Source organism: Macrotis lagotis, chromosome 2 (genome assembly GCF_037893015.1).
Source record: "Macrotis lagotis isolate mMagLag1 chromosome 2, bilby.v1.9.chrom.fasta, whole genome shotgun sequence".
NCBI lineage: Eukaryota > Metazoa > Chordata > Mammalia > Peramelemorphia > Peramelidae > Macrotis > Macrotis lagotis.
Window position 1 is genome coordinate 247,104,323 of NC_133659.1, and position 8,160 is coordinate 247,112,482.

Genomic DNA, 8,160 nt, shown 5'->3' on the forward strand with positions numbered 1-8,160 from the left:
TCCCTCCCCCATAACATGATGTCAAAGGGAAATTTAAACTAGTTATAGCTATATAGAAATTAAGCTATATATATATATATATATATATATATATATATATATATATATATATATATATAATTATTGCACTGATTAAATATATGCTTTCCAAATCCTATGTCAATTTAGATTCATTTACCTATAACAAATCTTAAGTGTTCCAACTACCACATTAAATTAAAATGCTGCTTACTTGAATCTGGACAGAAAACTCACTTTAGTCTCTCAAATCTAATTGTTACAGGAGCATTATGACAATAGCATACTCCCTATGTATTGCTATTAAATACAAAGTTCTATACCAATGGTCCAGTTTCATACCAAGAGTACACTTTAAAGTTCTAGTGTTAGCATTAGAATATATTGTTTTAGAAGGACAAAGCTGAGGTTTCAGGGTGGCAGACTATAAGAGTTGCTTGTGCAACAAATTAATTTTTTCCCTAAGGGGTTAGATATTGAGAGAAAATTCATTCTGTATAAAACTTTGTATACCATATCACTTATTCTAGGATAACGTTGAAGATCACCTAAATATAATTTGTCTGTCTACAACTTTAATAGAATTTTTAAATCAAATTTAAATGAAAAATATGGCCAAAAATAAATCTTTAGAATTATTGGATTATCTAGTTGTATAAGGCTTTATCAAGACTGTTTATACTGCCTCAAAGACTAGTAACTTGACTACACTAAGTGCATCAAACCATTTTTCTGAAGTTGATCTGTATTTGATCTGAACTTGCATCACAATTCAAATAACATTAAAAGTCAATCACACCTTGCCATCAATACTATCTATAATTGGTATACCAATCTGGATACTACTAGATTGGATCAATATTAACTACCAATTCTCAGTATAGTCTCCCATTCTTAAATCTACTTTGGGGTTTCACATTTGAGTTTTTACAAACATGCTTCAAAAGAGGATCATAATTTAGTCCTGAACACATCTGCAACCACAGCACACAACTGATTTCCAGCTATAACCTCTTTTCCCTTCATCTGAAAACATCAATGCTAACCTAGTTGCTGTGTTTCAGGCTTCACAGCTTAAATCCATTCTAATATTGAAGTCCACAGTTCTTATGTGAAATAAGCCTTCAAAATCATTGAATTTCTTCACCCTAAGAATCCTATTAAGACCTAGTTTCAGGGATTGTTGGAAGATGAGCAATTTTGTAATAACTATGCTTCAACTGACGTGCAGTACGCCCAGACACAATCCACTTCAACTTCTGAACATTTGGTTTAGAACACTTGTTTGATTAGTATTCAGTTAGGTACTTCGCTACAAGTTCCTGCCAGAAGGTCAGATCTCTGCAATGTATCTTAGAATGTTTCTGTAGACATTCTACTCCTTCTATCAATTCCACAAATTTCTGTGCTTGAATCTCCAGTGCCATTATAGACAATGCTAATACAGAAGGCTTTGCTTTAGAAAACATAATCCTACAGTGGCAGGCCTTAAGCTGAGCTTCCAGTCTTTCAAAACTCAGATTCTTTCTCCTTTCAAATGGTAAATTCTCATGAATGAGTGAATAATAGAGCTGTAGAAACTGAAAAGCAGTAGTAGCTTTGACTTTCCAAACACACTTTCTCTAATACAATCTTTTCCATTCTCATCAGGTCAGAAACTGTGAATTTGTATTGACTTATTCGAATCAAATCAGTGGCTAATGAGACATTTCTCTCTTCCTCTGTTGATTTCACAGCCAGATAGAAGCAACTTAATCCCACACTTCCAAGATGTTAGGGCTGTACCTTCATTTTTGGATAGAAATCTGTCCAGTATATTCACAGCTAGAGAAAAAGTCTCTGAATCAAAACCGAAGGACTGAGTGAGGCTAAGAAGGTCTTTCACTTCGAAGTCTCTCAGTCTTGCAGTCATCCGAAGGCCATTATCATGAGCAGATTCAGTTAGTCTCAAGCCACAGACCTTTGGCTGACATCTGGACTCCTGTTCCACCAGAACATTCAGCTGGTGCAGCAGTTTCTGAGCATCAGTTGTCACCAGGGTCTCTATCATCTTGAGCTCCTCCAGGCGGCTCTTCCTCCAAAGCAAGCCTCCCCCCCCCCCGGGACCACGCCTCTCCTCACCCTGAAAAATTAGTTCAAACGTCCCGGACGACGTGGGAACTATCTAGGGGAGAGGAGAGGGGCCCGGGGGGGAGGGGATAGAGAGGGCTCCCGGGGTAGCAGCTGCAGCCAGCGAGGAGGACGCCGGTCCCAGGCCGCGGAGCACTCAGGCCTATTTTTACTTTTATTGGAGTTGATTTCTTGGGTCAATTTTTCATAATTTTCCTGCATGAGTCTCATTTCTTTTTTCCATTTCTCTTCTTCCTCTCTTCTTTGGTTTTTAAATTTTTTAAAGCTCTCCTATGAACTTTTTAGATTTGAGTTCAAATCATAGACTCTTTTTTAAAACTTATTTTTTTTTTTAATTTAAGGCAATGGGGTTTAAGTGATTTACCAAATGTCACACAGCTAGGCAATTATTTAGTATCTGAGGTCGAATTTGAACTCAAGTCTTCCTGACTCCAGGGTTGGGGTTCTATCCACTGGACCACCTAGCTATCCCCTAATTCCTATGGGGGGTAGCTCTTGAGACTTCCCCCCGTAAGTAATTTTAGCATTTTTATTATCTTTATCTTCCAAGTAATTTTCTATAGTAGCACTCATCTTTTTTCCTCATCTTTACAGTTTTAGCTCTGCTTCTAGGGCATGGGGAGTATAGATCCAAGCTTTTTATGTTGGAACTGGGGTCTTATCCCTGACTTATTTTTGGCCAAGATGTTGCCTAATGTAATCTAGGCCTTTCCTTTGAAGAGGTTTATTTCCTCTTTTATGTCCAGGTTCTGCCTATGTAGGGGTTTGTTTCTGATCTAGCCCTGTCTTTTGCCCCAATATTCCTAGGTTCAGACTTTCTTTGGGGTTGGAACCCTCCCTGCTGGCTTGCTATCTAGCTGCTGGGACCTACACTGTTGTCAAGCTGTCAGAACCTGAACTGTACTGTGACTTAAAGCTTTCTCCCTCTCCAGCCTCACTTGGCTTCACTTTCCCATTTCTCCCAAAGAGGTAGACCTTCACTGAAGATCCTCTATGATGTCTACTGTTGAAAACTTCTTTGGATCTTCTTTTCTTGGTGAGAGCTGTAGCTTTAATGTCAATGCAGAGACTTCATTTATCTTTGGTAGGGAAAAGCTCCAGGAGCATGTAAGCTTCACAGCACCATCTTGACTCCTCTATAGAAGTCTACAGCCCAATATTTTACTGAATGTAAGTTCCTTGAGAATAGGTCTTTATATCAATCCCTCATACGTACTGCTGTGTCTACCCCATACTAAGTGTTTGATAAAAGGCTATTTGATGGTGATCAGCTATTTTCAAATATACTGAAAGAAAATTAAAAGTAAAAATTGGAACTTTTTCCCTTTTGGTTAGTATTGGGAGAAGGTGGGGTGGTGGTCAAGGGCAATGAAATTGAATTTCAAGGAAAATCTCTGAAAATCCCAGAGACTGGAAAGATAGATATCGGTTAATAATTGCTGAGATTCCAGTCTCCCTGATGTCTGCAAACTGAGCTAATAGATCCTAATGATGTCTTTCAGTTTCCTATATCTAAATCAGAAATCAATCTTCTTAGAAAATCAGTAGTAAATACAGGCATGAACTTCTGTTGAGATTTGTTTGTTTTTTTTCTTTTGGTTTATGATGATTTAATTGGTTCTTTTATTGTTTATAAAATTTCAGCAACTGGGTGGCCTATTATTCTATACTAGGAACTAAAGATCTTCAAGGTGTGGGTTCTTGGTCCTTCCACAGATTTACCATGGGGCCTTAGGCAAGTCACTAAATTTCTATAGGTCCCAGTACATGAGTACGATTGAAGGCAGATAAATTAATGAATAGAGAGCCTTGGGAAAACATTAAAAGAACAACAAACTCTGTCATTATTAACACTTTTGACACTGGAGAGGGATTTGTTGACAACACTTCTCTTTCTCTTTGAACTCAAATAAGAATCTTTTCTTACACAATAATATGCAAGCTTGTTACCCCTTGTCTGTTATGTAACACTGTCAGATTCAATGCCTCAAATCTTCAAGGAATATTTACAATGAACCTTAAATTCTCCAAATAAGAAAATATGAATATACTTTAACTGTTTTTCTTCCTCATTTATTTCTCATCTCCTAATCATTCCCGGCTCCATTGAATAAACTAATTTGAATGTCAGACTATCTAAATTGCAAATCTATAGTTGTTAAATAAATAGTTGGGTATCTATCCATTTTTGTTAGTAAAGATAGAGTTGTTTGTATTGGAAGGTTAGAATCATCATAAATGTCCATTTAATTAATACCTATTGAAAGTCATTTCATTTAATAGGTATTAATGAAACCACAGGCTACATCTATTAAGATCAGGAGCCAAACATGTGAAGAATGAAGCAAAATTATAGTTCAGATATACTATAAGATCTAAAGAACAAATCTGAGGAAAATTAAAAGAATAACATAAAATAACTTTATTTTTGCTTTACTTCTCACCTTCATATTTTTTCTTTATTTTCTTCTTAGAATCAATGTTAACAAGCATTTATTAATATATGTCTCAGACACTGTATCATACTCTGGGGATAATAATACTAATAAGCATTCATATAATTATTTGTGTTTTACAAAGCATTTATATATAGGTTTCTGATATGATTCTCATGACAACCTCTAAAGTAGTTGTTGTTATTATTAACATTATTTTACTAATGAAGCACAGAGAGGCTAAGTGACTAGCCCAGAGTAACACAGCAATTAGGAAGGATAAAGTCTTAGGTCTTCCTGACTCCAAGTTCAGCACTCTAAGTATTGTGCTCCTTAGATGCTTAAAAAATAAGGAAGAAGCCAGATCCTACTTTCAAAAAGTCCAATGAAGGAGTCCACCTACAAACAATTATATATAAGAATGATATACACATGATAAGATGAGATAATCTCAGAGGGAAGACAAGATTTTGACATTAGAAGCAAAAATTAATTTCCTTTAAAAAAAAACAAAAAGAAGAAAGATATAGTGTGTAGCAATCAACAAGAATTCATTAAACACTATATTCTAGTACTAGTTGTACAAAGGAAAAAGAAAGTTTTTTATCTTGAAAATCATGCATTTATCTTAATAACTAGTGTGTATATTTTGTGATGTGTGATGTGTGTGTATTTGTGTATATATATATATATATATATATGTGATATATGTATTTTATGTATATACTATTCATGTATTATGAACATACACAAAAGAAGCACAACATAATATGGGATGGAGGAAGGCTCTATCAATCAGGAGATAAAAATGTGTGGTCCCATGGTACAGCTAAAGAGTCTGGGGTAGAACTGAATTTGGAATTGGACAACCTGGCTTCAGAGTTCTCCCCTGATAGATTATATTATCTATTTGACCTTAGAAAAGTCACTGAACCCTCCTTGGTAACTTTTTCCTTGTCTGTAAAATTAAGCAGTTGGAATAGAAGTCATTTGAGATACCTTCCAAGTTTAGATCTACATACTGAAATCCCAAGGATGGATGAATTCTAAATATATAATCCTGGTGTTATTTTAACACAAATCCAAACATTAACTTTGGATAATTTTTATGCCTCTTTACTGTTTGTTCTTTGTCAGACTTATATACAAAAGTTCATACAACATGTCTCCAATCCTAATGGTAAATCTTCCAAAATACAGTTGTTTTGTGTGATTCAGTTTCTACATAATGGCTTAAAAGTAGGTACAAAAGCATGTCTTGGAAAAGTATTTGGATTAACAATAATATTGAGATTCAACTATTTCTGAAGTTGGACTTCATTCTGAAATTTCTCTGGCTTCTTCCACCACTTCTTCTCTTTGTCATTTGCCATTACAGACATTTCCAGACTCTAAGACAGAAGATATATATGTATATATACACACAATCCTCACCACTCATATGACCACATGCCTTTTGGTATATGAGTGCCATACCAGATACTATTTATCAATATATAATGTAGTATAACATGCAATTATTACACCTTCCCAGATGAGGTAAGGAACACAAAGTGAACTGCTAGAATCTTTGTTCAGAACTCTGCAATAATGTGAAATTTTCCCTATCTGCTTTATAAAAATAGTCTAAATTCAATCTTACCACATGAATTGGTCTTGCACTTAAAGAACAATAAGATTATAATTTAATAGCTAAAAGGGATGGCAGAAACTATTTAGCCCAATACCCTCATTTTATTGATAGAGAACCTGAGGCCCACAGAAGTTTAATAATTTTACTATCGTTACTCAAATATTAACTGACAGAAACAAAATTATTTTTATACTGTTGGTACATTTCACAAAATGTTCTGCTACAATTAACTATATAAGAATATTTATATAGTAAAAACTTTTAAAATAAGAATTGAAGAGCATTTATGAGAGCAAAACAGAACCAAAATGGTAGGAATTAGATTTTTGGAAATTACTGAAAAATAATAGAATTTATTTTTTCTTATTTATTAATTATAATATTCTTAAATATATGTAAAAGAAGCTGTGATTCTGTGGACAGAATATTATCTGTAAAGTCAGAGGCCTTAGGTGCAATTTCTAGTTTTATCCCCTTACTAACTTATATAATCCTGGGAAATTCACTAAACTTTTCTAAATCTCAGTTTATTGTTGCTTTTTTTTAATCTATAAAATGAGACCATTGGAATTAGATAATTTCTTAGACTCCATTCCAATTTTAAATACTGATTCCAAGATGAGGGTGAAAAAGACTGGGATAAGTATAACCAGAGTCCCAACTTGCAATCTTCAATACAAACCACTACCTAGGTTGCACAGGTGAATATGTTGATATTTAAATGATTTGCTTGACACTAGTGCCATTAATTTGAACTCTTTTATCATAAATTTATATTCCCTCATTCATAAATTTAGGTGGATGGAGTGAATTCTCTAAATTCTGATAATATGAATAGAAGACATAGGAAATGGAAGCTAGAGAGAGAGAAAGAGATGGTAAATATAGCTGAGACTGCATCATGGTTAGAAATTAGAAATTAGAAAATTAGAAATTCTCATGTTAGAAACTCCGTTTACAGATGCAGTTAGCAATCTATCTCTAACTCTTAGAGATTTATCTAAGGGTTTAAGGTATAAACCTGAATTAGCACAAAACTAGGTGTGTATCTGAAGCTAGACTTGAACCCGGGTCTTACTGAATCCAATATTGGCCTTTTGTCTACTGTGTCTCCCTATACCTGTAGTCACAGATATAAATACTCCCAATGAAAGAATAAATACTTGAAGGTTACTTAACAGTTTAAAGCATCTTATTCCTTTCAGTATTATAAAAAAATTACTCTTGTAGAGGAAATTCACTATTTTAATTCTACTTCAAGAATATATATCATCAACTTAAACATTTATCTGACCATAATATTCAAGCATTTATGGTTTTTTATATTATTTTAAATATTTTTACTTTTGTAGGTTATATTATTTTTAGTTAAAACTTTATTTTTCCCCCAGTAATATGTAAAACTGATTTTTAACATTCACCTTCCTTAAATTTTGAGTCCCAAATTCTCTATTTCTTTATGTTCCTGCCTCCCTCATTGAGAAAGGCTAGCAGTTTGATATAGGTTACACATGTGCAGTCATATAAAATATAGTTTTATTTTTTTGTCCTTCCTTCTCGAAGAGGGTAATGACATGGGTGAGCACATGAATTGGATGGCCAGGTACGAATCAGGACAACTGGAGATGGCTCTGGATGTGAGGCAATTGTAGAGTTAAATGACTTTCCCAAGGTCATACAGCTAGTAAGTGTGAAGGGTCTGAAGCTAGATTCAAACTCCCATCTTCCTGATTCCAAGGATGGTGCTCTGCCACATACTTAGTCATGTTGAGAAAGAAAAACACACCAAAAAAAAAAAAACAAGAAAAATAAGGAAAGTAAAAAAAAAATCTCTTTCGATCTGCATTTAGACTCCATCAGTCCTTTCTCTGGAGTCGTAATTCCTTTGGAATTATCTTGAAACATTGTATTCTTCAGAATAGTTATTTTTCACAGCTGATCATA

At 34.2% G+C, this 8,160-nt stretch overlaps 1 pseudogene; it reads right to left on the reverse strand.

Annotated features, from left to right (window-relative positions):
• Positions 1-890: 890 nt before the first annotated feature.
• LOC141511554 (cyclin-G1 pseudogene) lies at positions 891-2,068 on the reverse strand (annotated as a pseudogene).
• Between the last annotated feature and the right edge of the window lie 6,092 nt (positions 2,069-8,160).